Source organism: Podarcis filfolensis (assembly GCF_964270895.1).
Source record: "Podarcis filfolensis genome assembly, chromosome: 7".
Taxonomy (NCBI): Eukaryota; Metazoa; Chordata; class Lepidosauria; order Squamata; family Lacertidae; genus Podarcis; species Podarcis filfolensis.
The window spans coordinates 79153474-79173144 of record NC_139603.1 but is presented as its reverse complement, the minus strand read 5'-3'; the positions used below and the strand labels follow the sequence as shown (position 1 = coordinate 79173144).

The following is a 19671-nucleotide window of genomic DNA, read 5'->3' as shown; positions in this document are numbered from 1 at the left end:
GACTTCCGGAACGGATTCCATTTGAGAACCAAGGTATGACTGTACATCACAATGTTGAAAAGCTGACATCGCCCAGCCCTGGAGACCTCCCTAGGGAGCTGGGAATTGCTTGCAAGTTGATGCCTTTCCAGGTGTAACCGGAACAGCCAAAGAGCCGTATAGGTAAGGAAGGTATCTTGTAGCTGCATAAACAAGCGACAGCCAGACCACTTCATTCTAAGACAGAAAAGAACCAATAGAGGAAGCAAAACCTCAAATTTATACTGGTTTTTTTTATTTATTTAATAACTTCACTCCATTGGTTAATCGTCATGTACAACACCATGAGATCCATGGAGAAAGAAGTGGGATATAAGAGACATAAGAGACATATATTTTGAGGCTTGAAGGAGCTGAGATTCCTGCACTGCAGGGGGTTGGACTAGATGACCCACAGGGTCCCTTAAAACTCTACAATTCTAGGTCCTCGCCACCCTTGTTACACGTGGACGTATTTCGCATGAACATCAGCCTTGTTTGAGCACCTCTTTGGAAATCTGGAAGGCTTATACAGACATAGATGTTCCTGAATCCTTCATGTGAGCTATATAGAAAGCTGGACAGTCAGGCTGAGCGTTCGGCAAGGAAAAGCGAAGGGACCAAGCTGAAAATTTGCCCGAACTGTAGGCAGGAAGTCGGTCCATTGTCTGCAGCAGTTGAAATGTCCCAATGTTCCCCATTCTGGGTACCGAACTGAAAGCAGAAAGTTCTTCCTGGCCAAAGGCACCAAAAACCAACCAATGGGCTTTTGAACTTGGCCTGGGAGGAAGACATCCCATCCCCATCGCCCTTGGGCAACCTGACCGCCCACATGGAGAGGCTCTTCTCTTCCTTCCCTACTTCAGATGAGCTTGCAGAACGAGGTGCTGGAGACAGCAGACGAGGAAGTGGAAAGAGTTCGTTCCCTCTCCAACTTCTCCATGCAGGGAGGCCCTTTGGGTGCATGCTGTTGACAATGCCTCAATTACGACAGCCAAACAAGGCGCCTGCTTTTTGCATGAGAAGGCACCGCGTAAAACATGTACCAACAGGAGCTGCCCTGCCTATCTTGCAAGCGAACCTACAGAGACAAGGACCTTCCCGGTCCCAGGAAGATGCAAAGAGGGTGTATTCTGGAAGCCGCACATGGTTCGTACGAGGGGACAACTCTTGAGGGAGCCTGGACACTGAGGTCCAGCTCTGAGGGACTTCTTCTGGTGGTACGCTCACTGCAAAAGTGAGGTTACAGGGAACCAGGCAGAGGGCCTTCTCCTGCCATGTGGAATGCCCTCCCAGCAGATGTCAAGGAAACAAATACAGTGGTACCTCGGGTTAAGAACTTAATTCGTTCCGGAGGTTGGTTCTTAACCTGAAACTGTTCTTAACCTGAAGCACCACTTTAGCTAATGGGGCCTCCTGCTGCTGCTGTGCCGCCACCACGCGATTTCTGTTCTCATCCTGAAGCAAAGTTCTTAACCCGAGGTACTATTTCTGGGTTAGCGGAGTCTGTAACTAAGTGTCTGTAACCCAAGGTACCACTGTATCTGATTTTTAGAAGACATCTGGAGGCAGCCCTGTAATGTTTGATGTTTCATTGTGTTTTTATATCTGTTGGAAGCCGCCCGTTGCATGGACGGGCAAAAAATAGAAGAAGAAGAAGAAGAAGAAGAAGAAGAAGAAGAAGAAGAAGAAGAAGAAGAAGAATTAAGGGTGAGGAGATGATGGCATGTTTTTAGGACCTTATACTGAGTCAGACCATTTGTCCATCCAGCTCAATGCTGTCTGCAGCAGCATTCCGGGGTTTCAGAGATGCCTTAAAGGTAAAGGTAAAGGGACCCCTGACCATTAGGTCCAGTCGCGGGCGACTCCGGGGTTGCGGCGCTCATCTCGCTTTATTGGCCGAGGGAGCCGGCGTACAGCTTCCGGGTCATGTGGCCAGCATGACTAAGCCACTTCTGGCGAACCAGAGCAGCGCATGGAAACGCCGTTTACCTTCCCACCGGAGTGGTACCTATTTATCTACTTGCACTTTTTGGCGTGCTTTCAAACTGCTAGGTTGGCAGAAGCAGGGACCGAGCACCCCAATGCAGGGATTCGAACCACCTACCTTCTAATCAGGAAGCCCTAGGCTCTGTGGTTTAACCCACAGTGCCATCCGCGTCCCTTCAGAGATGCCTTAACTGTTGTTAAAGAGAACCATTATTCAAGCATTCCTGCTACATCAGTTTTACTTAAATTGGTGGGAAACACAGTGAGGGGAGAGAATATGCCATGCTGAACTGGAACTCTTGTTGTGAGAGCATCTAGCAGCCTGGATAACTCAGCTGGTTGGAGTGTGGTGCTGATAATGCCAAGGTTGCAGGTTCGATCCCTGTATGGGGCAGCTGCCTATTCCTGCATTGCAGGGGGTTGGACTAGATGATCCTCAGGGTCTCTTCCAACTCTACAGTTCTATGACTCTATGGCCTTTAAAAATGGAAGGTGCAGTAAAGTCTTCCCATCCTATGTACTGGAAATCTTTGATTTTCAGTTTCAAGACTCCGGCTTCTATTTTCTTTGGAGACCTGAAAACTTGAATGCAAGTCAACAACAACAACAACAACAACAACAACAACAACAACAACAATAATAATAATAATAATTTATTTATATCCCGCCCTCCCCAGCTGAAGCCGGGCTCAGAGTCAAGAGGCAAGTTTAGCCTTTCAGAGAAAAAATAAAGTATCCGGAGTCCTGCCTTACCTTATTACCAGTTTGTTTGGAAAACCAGTACAAGGAGCGATTTAGTTACACAAAAACACAATGCAACTAGGTGGCCTCACCTAACACAAATGCCTTAGTGGCAGCTTCAAACAGGGTTTTAGCCTCGGTTATTTTATCCTCTTCACTTTTTTTTTTTTTTTAACTAACTTCTCCCGGAGATTTCAATTTCAGCCCAACTTTGAACGCTACTTTCAGGTTTGCTGGTGGAGCATCTGGAATAAATAAAAAAATGCAGTGATATTACTAATTTGGAAGTCCAGTTGCCACTGTGTCCTTGGCTGAATGGTTCAAACTTGCTAACACTCAAAGAGGAGCTTTTCATCAAATGTACCAAATCAGGTTCTGCAAAGTGGGGCAATTTGAATGAGAAAAAATCCAGTTTGCATCTGAGATTTTTCTGATGCATGTGTATTTTACTCGCGTTTAGTGAACAAAGTGAAACACTTCAAAACTGCCATATTTGATTAGCATTTTATTTGCAACTGGCGTCCATTCTTGCTTATTAATGAATTTATAAATTGGGGAAAATTCCCACCCAACCTCACTGGTGAAATTTAGGTACAATACGATGCATGCATCTTTGAGACTAAAATCCTAGGCACATTGACCTGGCAATGAACAACCTACCTGGCCACTTTTTTTTTTCTTTCTTCGCTTTATTTTCAAAATAAAACGAAACAAACTTTTACAGTCCCACAACTCACCTTCAACCCAAACACATGTGGAGATCCTTTATTTCTTTTAATTCCCCCACATCTACTTCTTTGGTAGCAGTCTTGCTGTCCTAACCTACCTAAGATCAGGCTACAGCTCAGTAGCTAAGATGTGAAGAACCTTTGGACCTCCAGATGTTGTGGGACAACAAATCCAATCAGCCCTAGTAAGCATGACCAATGGGAGTTGTAGTTTGGCAAACATCTGGAGAGTCGCCAAGACCATAGAACACTGGTCCTGAAAGACTTACATTCGCTCCCAGTACATTTCCGAGCACAATTCAAAGTGTTGGTGCTGATCTTTAAAGCCCTAAACGGCCTCAGTCCAGTATACCTGAAGGAGCGTCTCCACCCCCATCGTTCAGCCCGGACACTGAGATCCAGTGCCGAGGGCCTTCTGGTGGTTCCCTCACTGCTAGAAGTGAGGTTACAGGGAACCAGGCAGAGGGCCTTCTCGGTGGTGGCGCCCACCCTGTGGAACGCCCTCTCATCAGATGTCAAGGAAATAAAGAACCATCTGACTTTTAGAAGACATCTGAAGGCTATGTTTTTAGTGTGTGATGTTTTATTGTGCTTTTAATTCTGTTGGGAGCTGCCCAGAGTGGCTGGGGAAACTCAGCCAGATGGGCTGGGTATAAATTATTATTATTGTTATTATTATTATTATTATTATTATTATTATTAATATTTCCCTGTGTTTTGTAGCAGTGCATCATGACACATCATTTGAAGACCAATGGTCTACACCAAACTTCCTCAACCTTCAGTCCCCGGACGTCCTTGAACCACAACTCCCATAATCTCTAACCACTGGCCATGCTGGTTAGGAATGATGGGAGTTGTAGTCCAGCAGCATCTAGGCTCCAGAGGTTGAGGGGGGCTTTCTGGCATCAGCGGACAGCAGCTGTCTGGGATTTTCAGACGTGTCTTCCACAGCCTGACACCTGGAAATGCCAAAGATTGCAGCTGGCTCCTTCTCCAACACAGGTGATTTCTCGTAGTACGCCATCCCATGTTTCCACCTGTTTCAGAAGTATAGCATAAAATCCCCAAACTTCCAAGTTGTCATTATGGCTTTTCCCCAAGCACAGGGAGAGAAATACGTGTAAATAGGAACACTGGCATTGCACAATCTCACGGCTGGCTCGCTCGGCTGGAAAAGAAAACCACTGGCCACTTGGAGCAGCTGCACCTCAATGTGTTTTCTTCCACCTCACGGTTCCTTCTAACTGCCCTTGCCTCGTGCAGAGAGGGGCATTGTATCCGTTCCTCTTTGATATCCGATCGCTTTCTTTGCCAGCCTCTTTGAGCAAGAATCCTCGCCCGTGGGTCTCTTCCAAGCAAGCTGGGCTGGCTGCCTCCTTCTTCAGCTGGCACTGAACCTGCCCACGCCCCGGCCGATGATTACAAAAGGAGCCGGCAATTATTACGCAAGGTTATTAACAGCGCATGGCTTATTCCCCCTCCAGGCCAGATCTCAGATCCAGCAAGCTGCACACCTTCAATGCACCAATGCAACAAAACAAAGCAACAACTATTAGAATCCTGTTTCTCGTGAGAAGATAAAACACAGAAGTGTGGCCAACGTATTAAATCAATCCTCTTTTGAGTGAGATAGAATATAACAGGGATGTCCAACTCCCAATAAACTGCAATCTACACACAGTATAAAAAAAACTAGCAGCGATCTACCCATTGTTGTTGCATGGACCAAAGTTGTTGAGCTTCTTTTAGGAAGGCAGAGTTGTTGTTTTCACCTTTTTGGGGGGGAGGGGAGATCACTGAGCGGCAAGAGATCTACCAGGAACACCCCATGATCAACCAGTGGATCACGATCTACCTGTTGGACATGCCTGGAATATAAGAAGCTGTCTTAGAGCCACAGAATCATAGAACTGTACATTGGAACCTGAGGATCACAGAGTCCAAGCCCCCAAAATTCAGGAATATGCAGTCCCATATGGGGCTCGAACCTGCAACCTTGGTGTTGTATCAGCACCTTCTTCTTCTTCTTTGGCGATCACTCATAGCCGAGTAATATTGCTCCCTATCCATCTCTATTTTAGAGATAAGAAATTGAAACTCAAAAGTTGTTCCCTATCACTGTGGTAACGCACGATCTCTTCACGACCTCTCTTCTCAATCTGTATCACACACACACACACACACACACACACACACACACTTTATTTTATTTTTTGTCTACCAAAGGGACTAGAAACCTACATTTTCAAAGAAAATTCTCACATTCTTAGTTTTCCACCAAATACCACGTCGCTTCCTGAAGAGTCATGGGATCATACACACAGCACGGATTATTATACATATAGCGGTGATTATTTGGAAGGCAGGAAAAGCGAACGTAGAACCAGGAGATGGTTGAAGAGGTCGCTGAAATGTGGATGGAACTATTACAGCTGCAACAAGGAACAGCAAGGCAGCTATAATAAGCTATGCCCAAGACTTAGAAGCGGCAACTGCCTAGTAAAATGGCTGTGCAACTCTTTAGAAGTTCGTTTTCAACTGACTCGAAAGCACACACATGCACCTTCCAAAATAATTGTCTGTCCGATACATAAACTCACGAGCTATATCGTGTTTCCGGCCCCTACTTCCTTATTTTGCTAAAGTCAAACTACAAGTGTGTTCATGCCATTTTAAAAGGGGCAAGGACTGCAGCTGGCTGGGTCCTTGTGGCGACTCCTCTGCCCATGCCGGCACCGGGGTGCAAACAATTCCACTTGTTGGAATTGCTGACTGAGCACAGGGAGAACCTTTGTTTACTATGGGAGGAGTCGGAAACTGAAGACCAAGGGCCCAATCTGGCCCTTGAGACTCTCCCCAGGCTACACACCCTCCCGAGCCAAAACTCACCAGCACAAAATCACATCCTCCTTGAGTGTTTCTCCCGGTCCAGAAATGTGTCATAGACTCAAAGAGTTGGAAGGCACCATGAGGGTTATCCAGTCCAACCCCCTGCAAGGCAGGAATGTTTTGCCCAACATGAGACTCGAACTCACGACCCTGAGAAAGAGTCTCATGCTCTACCGACTGAGCTATCCGGCACTTGAACTCTGATGATGCTTCTTAAATGCCCAGACCAGCCTTTCTCAACCTGTGGGTCCCCAGATGTTGTTGAACTACAACTCCCATCAGCCTTAGCTAGCAAGGCCAGAGCTCAGGGATGGTGGGAATTGTAGTCCAACAACATCTGGGGACCCACAGGTTGAGAACCACTGGCCTAAAAGGCGAAAGATTTATACGATCTGAGGTGAAACCACCCTACTGCATAAATGGTGAAATTCGCATTTGTGACTCTGCCTCCTTTCACCTCTGGCCCTTTGGTCCACAGTCCCTTCACCGGAAGAGACAGGGACAAACAGCTTAAAAATGGTTACTTGTTTCCTGATCTAGGTCTTATTTTGAGGGATAATCTCAGGAGAAGGCATAGCTAAGTTCTGGGCCACATCGGTATAAAAACATGCAGATCAGAGCAACGTGTGGTCATCTGGATTCTGCTGGACTACAACTCCCATCATCCATGCAGGCTGCGTCTGATGGGAGTTGTAGTTCGAAGCATCCGGAGGGCAACAGACTCCCCGCCCAATATAAATTTTGAGGGCAAGGGGTGAAGGGGAGCTCAGATGCTCGAAGAACAGGTTAAGTGTTTGCAGCAACCACAGAGCGGGAACAAACTTTAATCCGGTGGTTCTCAACCTGTGGGTCCCCAGATGTTGTTGGACTACAGCTCCCATCATCCCTGAGCTCTGGCCTTGCTAGCTAGGGGGTGATGGGAGTTGTAGTCCACTCAACAGGTTGAGAACTGCTGCTTTAATTGCTTTCACCAGATGAATGCTACAAACACGTTGTCACTCGCCACAGCGACTGGGAGTAGCTATCATGCTGCTGGCCTGATCATTCTGGAGCCTTTCCGGTTAATTTGGCTGGAAATCATCTCCTTGTGGCTTTCCGTGCAAGCATCTTGCACAGTTCCCACATCACCCCCCCACACTCTCCCCGCCCTGGAAATGATCAACAGGTGGTCCGGTGGGTCGCGGCCAAAGCATCGTTGGCAGAGCGCCGATATGAGAAAAGGATCGGCTGGAGGCTTGGGTCGGAAGAGGGGTCCCCAAAGACGGCAAGAACAGCCCAGGTGTACCTGAGAAAGAGAGGTGAGCCGTTTTACGGCAGGCGTGGAAAACCTCAGGCCCAGGATGTAGGACATGTGTTCCTCCAAGTCTTGTTATGTGGCTTTCAGGACCCTCCAGAGGCCACATTTCTCTTTCTCTGCAAACCACAGCCCTCACCTCAAACATTTCCGCCTGCCCTTGAGCTCTTGTTTGCCAGCTTAGAGAGCAGAGAGGGCTGTGTGAGCCTGCACAGCTCACAAAAGTAAAAATGACAGTCATTGCTTCGTCCCTAGCCCCATCCGCCATGGGCATGTGGCTCTCGGAATGTGGCCTCTGGTCTGAAAGACATCCCTCCCAGGTTACAGAAAACTCAGAACCAAGTTTGGGATGAGATCGTGTGGATAACGTACGTTGCCACTGAAGGAACAGCGTTCCCACAGACAGTTTTCTCTCCCTCTGTCCCCTCTGGAACATCCTGAGTTTTCCTGCCTCGTCCCCAGCAGGAGAGAGAGAGATAAAACTTTATTTGCAACAGTTCAAAAGCACGTCAAAGTGCAAGTAGATAAATAGGTACCATTCTGGCAGGAAGGTAAATGGCGTTTCCGTGCGCTGCTCTGGTTCGCCAGAAGCGGCTTAGTTATGCTGGCCACATGACCCGGAAGCTGTATGCCGGCTCCCTCGGCCAATAAAGTGAGATGAGCGCCGCAACCCCAGAGTCGGTCACGACTGGACCTAATGGTCAGGAGTCCCTTTACCTTTTATGCAAACTGTATCTTATAGCAGCCCCTCCTACCCTGTCCAAAACATTACAGTATACGCAGAAAAGGAAATTTGATATAAGAGCACAATTTAAAGTCCTGAATCAGCAGTCAGTTAGTGGCCCTTATTCTGATTGCCCGGCTATGAACCTAGCAACCTTTGCTGTTATCTGCTCATTTTGATCTGATAGAAGAAAGGACATTGTGGCAGTGGTTGAGCGCCCTGGGATGGTTAGTACGAGTGGGGTGATGATCTCATTCCTCAGGTCTTTGTAGAGAGTACAGGACAGGAGGACGTGTGCCGCTGTTTCGGCGCTACCATCTCCACAGGGGCAAAGACGTTTCTCAGGCGGGATCTTCTGGAATCGGCCCTCAAGTACTGCAGATGGCAAAACATCCAGTCTTGCAAGCGTAAAAGCACGTCTGTATTTTGGGATAAGAAGTTTGTGCAGATATGGGGCCAGAGAATCAAAATGGAGCGGTGGAAAATGAACATACCAAGGGCAGAATTTCCTTATAGTGGCCAGGTTGTTCTGATGCTCGATATCTTTTAGACGTTGAGCAATTAGACTGTTTGCTTTAGTGGGGCCCATAGTGAGTAGGTGTTATAGGGAGTGAAGTTTTTGATAGACGGTTTTCCCCGGCAGGAGACATGGGCCGGACAAGAGAGGTGGGGGACAACTAGACAAAGGGATGTTATTTTCCTCAGCCGTCCAATCACCTTCCATTTTGTGCAGAGGAGAGAGACCAAGAGGAGGAGCAGTTGAAGGAGATGGGTATGTTTCGCCTGGAAAAAGAGGAGACTGAGAGGAGATATGATAGCCACCTTCAACTATCTCAAGGGCTGCCACCTAGAAGATGGAGCAAGCTTGTTTTCCCTTGCTCTGGAGGGTAGGACTCGAACCCATGACTTCAAGTTACAAAAAAGGAGATTCCGACTAAACATCAGGAATAACTTTCGGGTGGTAAGGGTTGTTTGGCAGTGGAACAGTCTCCCACCAGAGTCTGTGACTCTCCTTCCCTGGAGGTTTTTAAGCAGAGGCCGGATGGCCATGTGTCATGGATGCTTTAGCTGAGATTCCTGCATTGCAGCGGGTTGGACTGGATGACCCCTGGGTCCCTTCCAACTCTACAGTTCTATGATTCTATGATCCACAATCCCAGGGAACAACAAGAAGAAAATAGAAACCCAAGTTTCTAGTCCTTAAGGGCAGCAATTATGAAAATACTTTGGCGATTCCAGAGCGCACACTCACTAAGCACTGTGGTGCTAAAGGGACAGGTACACCGAACATGTAGCCTCATTCCTTCTGTCGCGACTTGGAAATAGAGGATGCGCTACATAAAAAAGGGTGAGTATATGCCAAGGTTCTTGATATGCCGAGGTTCTTCTTAGCAGAGGGTTTCACAGCGAGTTTGGTGCAGAGCATATAGAGTCCTGATGGGCTCTACGGGGGTCTGGCACTCGGCACCTTTGTAAAACGAAACTGAATAACGACCCTAAAAGAATATGCAGAAAAGAAGAACCTTCTCATTTTCTACTCCGAGGGGAGAGAAAGAGAGGCAAGAAGGAGCCCCTATTCTCCCAACAGTTCAGAGAGTGCTGCCAAAATGAAATGCCTACTAGAAAGAAAGAAAGAAAGAAAGAAAGAAAGAAAGAAAGAAAGAAAGGGAATTCTGTTGTGTTTTCCCTACACACACACTTGGCATTCAGCTCTGCATCTGCCGTTCGGCTTCTTTTATTTCACTGCGTCAGATCTGGTTCCAAATGCAGGCCGCCGGTTCTGCAAAAGCCCCCGTAAATAAATAAAACAATTCACACTTTAGAAACCCAGCAATCGCCTGTCACAAAAGGCGGCACAGGTGCACAAGAAGGCCATTATAGTGAAAGGAACCTAAGGCAGAGATTCGAGCAAGGAAGTTCAATGCACTCCAGACGTCAGTAGGTGAATTATTATCCACAGACCCCCCTGGTCAGCCTTCTTAGCAGAGTCCTGGTTAGTTGCTCGGGAACAAGAGAGATGTCCCTTTTCATTACGTTTTACTTGTGGAGCGAAGCCCATTGCAAATACGTTTCCTGCAATGCTTCCGTCGTCTGGGGTCGGTCTAGCACAGGGGTAGGCAACCTAAGGCCCTTGGGCCGGATATGGCCCAATCACCTTCTCAATCCGGCCCACGGATGGTCTGGGAAGAAGCGTGTTTTTACATGAGTAAAATGTGTCCTTTTATTTAAAATGCATCTCTGGGTTATTTGTGGAGCATAGGAATTCGTTCATTTCCCCCAAAAAATATAGTCTGGTCCACAACATGCTCTGAGGGACAGTGGACCAGCCCATGGCTGAAAAAGGTTGCTGACCCCTGGGTTAGAACATACTGTTTCTCTTTCCCCTCTCTCTGTCCCGTTCTATCAAACACTCTGGTTCAAGGGCTAGAAAGTACAGTGGTACCTTGGGTTACATACGCTTCAGGTTACAGATGCTTCAGGTTACAGACTCCACTAACCCAGAAATATTACCTCGGGTTAAGAACTTTGCTTCAGGATGAGAACAGAAATCGTGCAGCGGTGGTACTGCGGCAGCAAGAGGCCCCATTAGCTAAAGTGGTGCTTCAGGTTAAGGACAGTTTCAGGTTAAGAACGGACCTCCAGAACAAATTAAGTTCTTAACCCGAGGTACCACTGTACTCGAAGCAGGTTAAGGGGCAACAAAGGGTCTGGAAACCAAGCCTTATGAGGAACGGTTGAAGGAGCTGGGTACGTTTAGCCTGGAAAAGAGGAGACTGAGAGGAGATATGATAGCCTTCTTCAAATATCTCAAAAGCTGTCACACGGAAGAGGGAACAAGCAGTTCAATTCCCCACAATGGAGTGAGCTCCCGTTGCTCGGTCCCAGCTCCTGCCAACCTAGCAGTTCGAAAGCATGCGAGTGCAAGTAGATAAACAGGTACCGCTGCAGCGGGAAGGTAAACAGCATTTCCATGCGCTCTGGTTTCTGTCACGGGGTTCCGTTGCACCAGAAGCGGTTTAGTCATGCTGGCCACATGACCCGGAAAGCTGTCTGTGGCCTGAAAGCGAGATGAGTACTGCAACCCCATAGTCGCCTTTGAGTGGACTTGATCGTCCAGGTGTCCTTTACCTTTTTTACCTAGTTCGGCACTCCAACCACTATGCAACGCTGTCTCTCCAGTTTGCCAACAGCAGATGTCAAGAAAGAGCTGTTTCCTTCCTTCTCCTGCTTGCCTGCATCCCTGTGGCACCTGGCTGGCTGCTGCTGCAACTGTTGGCCTGATCCGGTTTTTGCAAGCAGGGCTCAGCACCTACAAGGATCCAGTTACAAGGGTTCGTGAAGCCGAAAGTCCCCAGATGCATGCCGGCATTGCAAGCGCTCTGAGGGAAGAAAGACGGGCAAGAGCCAAGCCTAATATCTTCCAAATATCACATGCCGCCACACGACCCAATTACACAAAGCGATTTCTCAAGCATAGGCTGGGATAGCCCAGTGTGGAGCTGCCAGTGGAAATCCCCTGCTTAAATTAATTTATATAATAATAGTAATTTATTATTAAATACCCTGCCCATCTGGCTGAGCCTCCCCAGCCACACTGGGCGGCTCCCAATTGAGTGTTAAAAACAATACAGCATTAAATATTAAAAACTTCTCTAAACAGGGCTGCCTTCAGATGTCTTTTAAAAATAAGATAGCTGCTTACTTCCTTGACATCTGATGGGAGGGCGTTCCACAGGGTGGGTGCCACTACCAAGAAGGCCCTCTGCCTGGTTCCCTGTTACCTCACTTCTCGCAGTGAAGGAACCGCCAGAAGGCCCTCGGCGCTGGATCTCGGTGTCCATGCTGAACGATGAGGGTGGAGACGCTCCTTCAGGTCCAAAGCCATTTAGGGCTTCAAAAGTCAGCACCAACACTTTGAATTGTACTCGGAAACGTACTGGGGGCCAATGCAGATCTCTCAGGACTGGTGTTATGTGGTCCCGGCAGCCACTCCCAGTCACTAGTCTAGCTGCCGCATTCTGGATTAATTGCAGTTTCCGGGTCACCTTCAAAGGTAGCCCCCATGTAGAACGCATTGCAGTAGTCCAAGTGGGATATAACCAGAGCATACACCACTCCGGCAAGATGGTCTGCGGGCAGGTAGGGTCTCAGCCTGCGTACCAGATGGAGCTGGTAGACAGCCGCCCTGGGCACAGAATTGACCTGCGCCTCCATGGACAGCTATGAGTCCAGAATGACTCCCAGGCTGTGCACCTGGTCCTTCAGGGGCACAGTTACCCCATTCAGGACCAGGGAGTCCCCCACACCCGCCCCCTGTCCCCCCAAAACAATACAGTGGTACCTCGGGTTACATACGCTTCAGGTTACAGATGCTTCAGGTTACAGATGCTTCAGGTTACAGACTCTGCTAACCCAGAATTATTACCTCAGGTTAAGAACTTTGCTTCAGGATGAGAACAGAAATCGTGCTTCGGCGGCGCGGCAGCAGCAGGAGGCCCCATTAGTTAAAGTGGTGCTTCAGGTTAAGAACAGTTTCAGGTTAAGAACGGACCTCCAGAACGAATTAGGTTCTTAACCCAAGGTACCACTATACTTCTGTCTTGTCAGGATTCAACCTCAATCTGTTAACCGCCATCCATCCTCCAACCGCCTCCAGGCACTCACACAAGACCTTCACTGCCTTCACTGGTTTAATTGTGCAGATGGCATCACGGGCCAATTCAGGGGGAGGATGGAAACACCTTTGCCAAGGCATTCCAAGGCCGGCGACTGGCATAGCCTGCACAAATGGAATGGAGAACAGCGCCAGAGGCTGCTTCCCCATCGCTCAGGGCCCGTGGTGTATACCTTGCTGCAGAGAACCACCTCAGCAGCAAACGCATTTGAATAAGCCCATCGCAGAGGAGGCAAACAAACAGCACCCCTGCCGAGTCAAGCAAGTAACAAGGTGCCCAGGGCCGCTGACCCATTTAGCTGAGCTCCCGAGCTGCCGGGGCTCCAACAGCCCAGCAGGCTCCTCAAAAAAGGCCGGCAGCATCAGCAAAGAACAGCTTGAGAGCTGCCCAAAATAGCAGGCATATCGCTGCAACGGCGGCCGACAGCTCTTTCAGCAGCACCTGTGTCGTTCTCATTGCTATCTAGGAAGAATGCATCCTTCTACAGAGTCTAGGGATATTTGCAGGGTTAGAAACTCAGGTGTATAAGTTAGATGCCAAACGGCATCATAAACCAAGGCTGCAGTTGCCACAACCAGTGTTAGAAACTCAGATTTATAAGTCAGGCTCCAAATGGCTCCTTAAACCATGGTTGCAGTTGCCAAAATAGAATACAGTGGTACCTCTGGATGTGAACGGGATCCGTTCTGGAGCCCCGTTCGCATCCTGAAGCGAATACAACCCACGTCTGCACGTGCGTGGGTCGCAATTTGCCATATCTGCACATGCACGTGACGTCATTTTGAGCGTCTGCACATGCGCGAGCGGCAAAACCCGGAAGTAACGCGTTCCATTACTTCCGGGTCGCCACGGAGCGCAACTTGAAAACGCTCAACCCGAAGCTGCTTTAACCCGAGGTATGACTGTACAGTGTAACCTCGGTTCTCGGCTCCATTCCCGAATGTTTCAGCTCCCGAACATCGAAGACCTGGAAGTAAGTGTTCCAGTTTTCGAACAGTCCTCGGAACCCGAACGTCTGACACAACTTCCGATCTGCAAAAGGCCTAGCTGTCAGCCAATTGGTGTAAGCCACGCCTCGGAATTCGAACGCTTTGGAAGTCGAACGTTCTTCCAGAACTGATTACTTTCGACTTCCGAGGTTCCACTGTATCTAGTTGCCATTTGGGGGCAAGATGGCTCTAGTCTCATTTTTAATAATAATAATATTAACAATATTTTATTTATATCCCTCCCTCCCTAGCCAAAGCTGGGCTCAGAGCGGCTAACAACAATAAAAGTAACACAGCATTCTAAAATCAATTCATTCTAAAATCAATTCAAAATCAAATTCATGGCAACCATTGGGCTAGAGTTCTGTGAGGATTACCAAAGGAGGGAGTCAGACTGTGCCTTGGCCAAAGCCCTGGTGGAACAGCTCTGTCTTGCAGGCCCTGCGGAAAGATGTCAAGTCCTGCAGGACCCTAGTCTCTTGTGACAGAGTGTTCCACCAGATTGGGGCCACAGCCAAAAAAGCCCTGGCCCTTTTCAAATGGTGGACTGACTGTGACTGATTCTCAGCTAACATCTGGCTAGTTCAAATGACAACCCGGAGCTAGGTTAAGAACTTTGAGAACTTAAAAGAAGAAAAACCACTTTATCCAGAGAAAGTCTGCATATATATTGGCATATATAGGATGCGTTGCTAGTGTGTGAAAACATTCGAGGATCTCCAGGCATGCATCTCCAGATGGTAGAGATGTTAGGGTCCATCCTGACGCCTAGGCATCCCCACCTTGGTCGCAAATAGCTGAGAGCCAGGTGCAAAATGCCACTGGCTAATTTCGAACGGTGGTTGCAAAGGGCCGATAGCCAGCTGCACAATGGGCCTGGCGAATTTTCGAATTCGCCACGACTCCCACAATCCCCACGACTGACCACGACTCCCACAATCCCCAGCCAAATCAGTCAATCATCAGGGTTGATGGGAGTTGTAGTCCAAGTACATCTGGGAACCCCAGATGGAAGGCTGAAGGCTGACTTTGGGGGTCCAAAGCACCCACCCCTATCCCTGCCACAAGAAACACCCCATTTGGGGGCTTGAAGGTCAGGCAGAGGACCAGCCCATCAGCGGTATTAATCCTTCAAGCCGGTGGCGTGGCAACTGTGCTGTATCATAACACACAGAAACCCACCAGCTTTCAGCATCTGCGTGTGTGTTATGACTGTAGCCTCAGCCTCATGTTTTTAAGTAAACATTGGTCTTTAATGCAAGTTACTACTGCTGAAAAACGAGAGAATTAAACCTCCCAGGATTTATGAGCAGTCGTCAAGTCTGATTCCATTTTAAAAACAAAGCAATTGCTGAATGGTTGTGCTGGTTAAGCATGGGCCTCTAGAGCTGAATATAAGTTCTTGCAAGAGGTAACTTGTTAAATCGTATAGGTTTAGAATTTACCGCTGCGGTGGATGGAAGTTTGCTCTGCAGTTTGATAAACTTCAGTTGTCGGAATCAGACGCTCAGGGTTTTCAATCGCCCCTCTCATTAAAGACTGACATTCCGATGCCCACATCCCATCACAATATCTTCAGGTCTGCAACTACCTGTGAGTGAGCCTTGGTAAAGTTTTGAAGTGGCACAATTTAAAGAGGAAACCAAGTGGGGACTGCATCCCCAGAAAATGTGGAGATGCCAGAATCATTCTACATGGTCACAGACAGTTCAAAATCACCACTGGAGGTGAAGCCTTGAGATTTGGACCTTTGGCTGCACAATAAAAAGTTGATTTTTAAAAAACAAAAAAAAATTAAAATGCATGCAAGCTGAATTTATTTTCACAGCTTGCAGAATTCCCTTCGACTGATCAGAGGCTCTCTTGCAGGACGAGAAAAATCTGGGGGGGATTCCCCCATGGGTAGTTTCCAGCCACAGGGACTGCCCAGCTTCAAGAAAAAGAGTCAAATGTCTCTTTATAGAGGAGGGCCTGAAATGCTGACAGACTCATCATGCAAATAAGATGGAGAGAGAAATGAAATTGTGGCAGATGCAGATCTGACCTACCAGAAGGATGGAAAATGTGGTTGTTTATTTAAAACACACACACACACAATGCCAGCAGCATATCAAGAGTCTTTTAAGTCAAGGCAACCATCAATTCCTGGAAGGCGTAAAGAGAGATTTGCCGCCAACCATCTAATATACTCCAAGCTGGTCCCAGCTTTGTGGGAAACTGGGGACTTTCAAAGCACGAAATCCAAGCTGTCCTGCTGTCGTTTCGCCCCAGAACAGCTGCAAATGAAAAGACATGGAGGCCCAATGGGAACCCAACAATTCTTTAAGACGTGTGAAACAAACCCAAGCCGGTACCCTCCAGTGATTGAGCCTACACATCTTTTGCCACACCAATGCATCTTCCATTTCTTGCTTCTATGGCTGCTTCTCAGACCCTAGCCAGGTGGGCCGAGCACAGTTGTGCAAGCACATAATGCACAAGTCCCTAGCCCTGCATAAGAACCTAGGAAGACGATGCCTTATGCAGAGCTGGAGCACTGGGTCCATCAGAGCTGTCTGCACTGACTGGCAGCAGCCCTCCAGGATTCTGGGCAGGGGTTTCTCCCAGCCCTACCTTGAATTATTGGGGATCGAACCTGCCGGCCTTCGATATGCAAGATAGATGCTCTGAGCTACAGTATTTCTCTCTGGGCAAATAGGCTAGTAACTTGCTCGCCAGGCCAATATTTAGTACAGATGCCAATTTATTGCATTCATTCCAGTGACAAAATGTGGAAAGGGGGAAATCTCTCCCCACTTAAGGGAACAACTGGAATTAATTCTGGGGTAGCCCAGTGGGTAGAGTGGGAGACTCTATAACCGCAGGGTCGTGGGTTTGAACCCCACGTTGGGCACGGGGTTGGACTAGATCGTGGTCTTTCCAACTTGACAATTCTATGATAATTGAGGCGATGCTTCTGCAGCCTATTACAATCAAAGAGACGCAACACAGGAGTAGCGTTGTTATTCCGGGAGGATTGCTGTTTCAGAGCTCTGCCATCACCGGCGATCTCCGGCATTGAATGTGTTGGTCTCGTGTGGGGCACCAAGGAGAGCTTGGCTGTCTGGCTGGTGTACCGACCACCCAGCACACCTGCAGCCACCCTGTCAGACCTGCTGGAGGGCTGGGCCTTGGAGTTCCCAAACCTACTGGTTTTGGGAGACTTCAACGTCCATGCCGATGCCGCTCCCTCCTCACAGGCTCTGGACCTAGTGACTTCCATGGCAACACTAGGGCTCTCCCAGTTTGTTTTGGGCCCCACTCATCAAGCAGGCCACACGCGGGATCTGATCTTTGGGGCTGGCATAGATGTGATCATGCTCCCTGCTGTGGAGGTGCCATGGTCTGATCACTACGCTCTGAAAGCCAAGATTGACTTCCCGCTCCTCCCCGGCTCGGGTGGCGAACCTATTTGGGCTCGTCCGCGAAAACTGATGGATCATGATAGATTCCGACAAGCCTTGCGGAACCCTGTTCCTCCTGGTGACTCATTAGATGACCTTGTTGAGGACTGGAATAACCGGCTCTTGGCAGCCATTGATGACATCGCGCCTAAGCGCCCTCTGCAACCCCGTCGAAACCGGGCACCTTGGTTTACTGAGGAGCTCCGGAAAATGAAGCGGGATCTCAGACGGCTAGAGCGAGTATGGCGACGGACTCTTGACGGAGCCTCAAGAACATCTTATAGGACACTTATGAAAGCCTATGAAAGCTGCTAAGAAATCTTACTTTGCAGCTTCCATTGCATCCGCTAGCTCTCGCCCGGCACAACTTTTTAGAATAATTAGGTCAATAACATCCTTAGGAGGACAACCAAATTTAAGCACAAATTCGACCCACAGCTGTGAGGCATTCGCGAGCTTTTTTGCGGAGAAAGTCCTGTTGCTCCGCCGTGACCTCCCTGCCAATTTAGATACAGTGACTGAACTGGAGGCCCCTCGACTGACTTCAGGTCCAGTGTTGGACCATTTTGATCGGATACTCCCTACTGATGTGGATAGATTCCTCCAAGTTGGTAGACCCACCACCTGCCTCATTGATCCGTGCCCATCTTGGCTGATTAGGGAGTGTCCAGATGTTGCGCAGACCGCCCTGGTTGAAATTATCAATTTGTCCCTTGACACGGGGACATTCCCAGGGGAACTGAAGGAAGCAATGGTGTGTCCACTCTTAAAGAAAACTTCATTAGATCCCTTAGACCTATCCAATTACTGCCCAGTTTCAAATCTTCCATACCTGGGTAAGGTAATTGAGAGAGCGGTTGCTGAACAGCTTGGTAGGTTTCTGGAGGAAACATCGGCATTAGATCCATTTCAGTCCGGTTTCCGTCCTGGTTTTGGGACGGAGACGGCTCTGGTTGCCCTAACAGATGATCTCCGTAGACAACTGGATCGAGGTGGGTCAGGACTGCTGATCCTTTTAGATTTGTCAGCAGCCTTTGACATGGTCGATCATGATCTTCTGGACCACCGCCTCGCAGACGTGGGGATACAGGGCATAGCCCGTAACTGGTTGTGCTCTTTTATCTCTGGTCGGGGACAGAGGGTGGCACTAGGGAGGGAAATGTCGTCGCGCCACTCCTTGGTGTGTGGAGTGCCGCAGGGCGCAATTCTCTCCCCGATGCTTTTTAACATCTTTATGCGCCCCCTTGCCCAGACTATCCGGAGCTTTGGGCTGGGCTGTCACCAATATGCTGATGACACTCAGCTCTATCTGCTGATGGATGGCCACACCGACTCGGCCCCAGACACACTGACCAGATGCTTGGAAGCTGTGGCTGGATGGTTTTGTGGGAGCCGACTGAAACTAAATCCTTCGAAGACAGAGGTCCTATGGCTAGGTCGGGATGGCATGGGGATGAGGGACCAACTCCTTTCTCTTGCGGGGGCCCAATTAGTGCCATTGCCTTCCGTTAAGAGTTTGGGTGTAATCCTTGACACCTCCCTTTCCATGGAGGCGCAAGTTACAGCAACAGCCAAGGCGACATTTTTCCACCTTCGCCGCATCAAGCAGTTGGGCCCTTACCTTTCCCGCCCCGACCTGGCCACAGTGATCCATGCAACGGTCATCTCCAGGCTTGACTACTGTAATTCGCTCTACGTGGGGCTGCTCTTGAAGCTGTCCCAGAAACTCCAGCGGGTGCAGAATGCTGCAGCGAGGCTCCTCACGGGGTCTCTGCCATGGGAGCATATTCACCCAGTGCTTTTCAAGCTGCACTGGCTCCTAGTGGAGTACAGGGTCAGATTTAAGGTGCTGCTTTTGACCTTTAAAGCCCTTCACGGCCTAGGACCCTCGTACCTACGGGACCGCCTCTCCTGGTATGCCCCACGGAGAGCCTCAAGGTCCATAAATAGCAACCACCTAGTGGTCCTGGGCCCTAAGGAAGTTAGATTGGCTTCAACCAGAGCCAGGGCCTTTTCAACTCTGGCTCCGTCCTGGTGGAACGCTCTGCCTCATGAGACCAGGGCCCTGCAGGATCTGATTTCTTTCCGCAGGGCCTGTAAGACAGAGTTGTTCCGCCTGGCCTTTGGCTTGGAGCCAATTTGATTCCCTCCCTCCCTCTCTTTCTTTTTCCTTTTCC

At 48.8% G+C, this 19671-nt stretch overlaps 1 long non-coding RNA gene across 4 annotated transcripts in view; it reads right to left on the bottom strand.

Annotated features, from left to right (window-relative positions):
• LOC310766306 overlaps window positions 1-19671 on the bottom strand; it is a 143185-nt gene that overhangs the window by 55223 nt on the left and 68291 nt on the right. Inside the window, exon 3 of one of the 4 annotated variants that reach the window (XR_014550045.1) lies at window positions 11334-11696. The exons of the other annotated variants lie outside the window; for them this stretch is intronic. This is a non-coding gene — a long non-coding RNA (uncharacterized lncRNA). Of the gene's footprint in view, window positions 1-11333; window positions 11697-19671 lie in introns of those variants that run through there. 4 annotated transcript variants of the gene reach the window in all.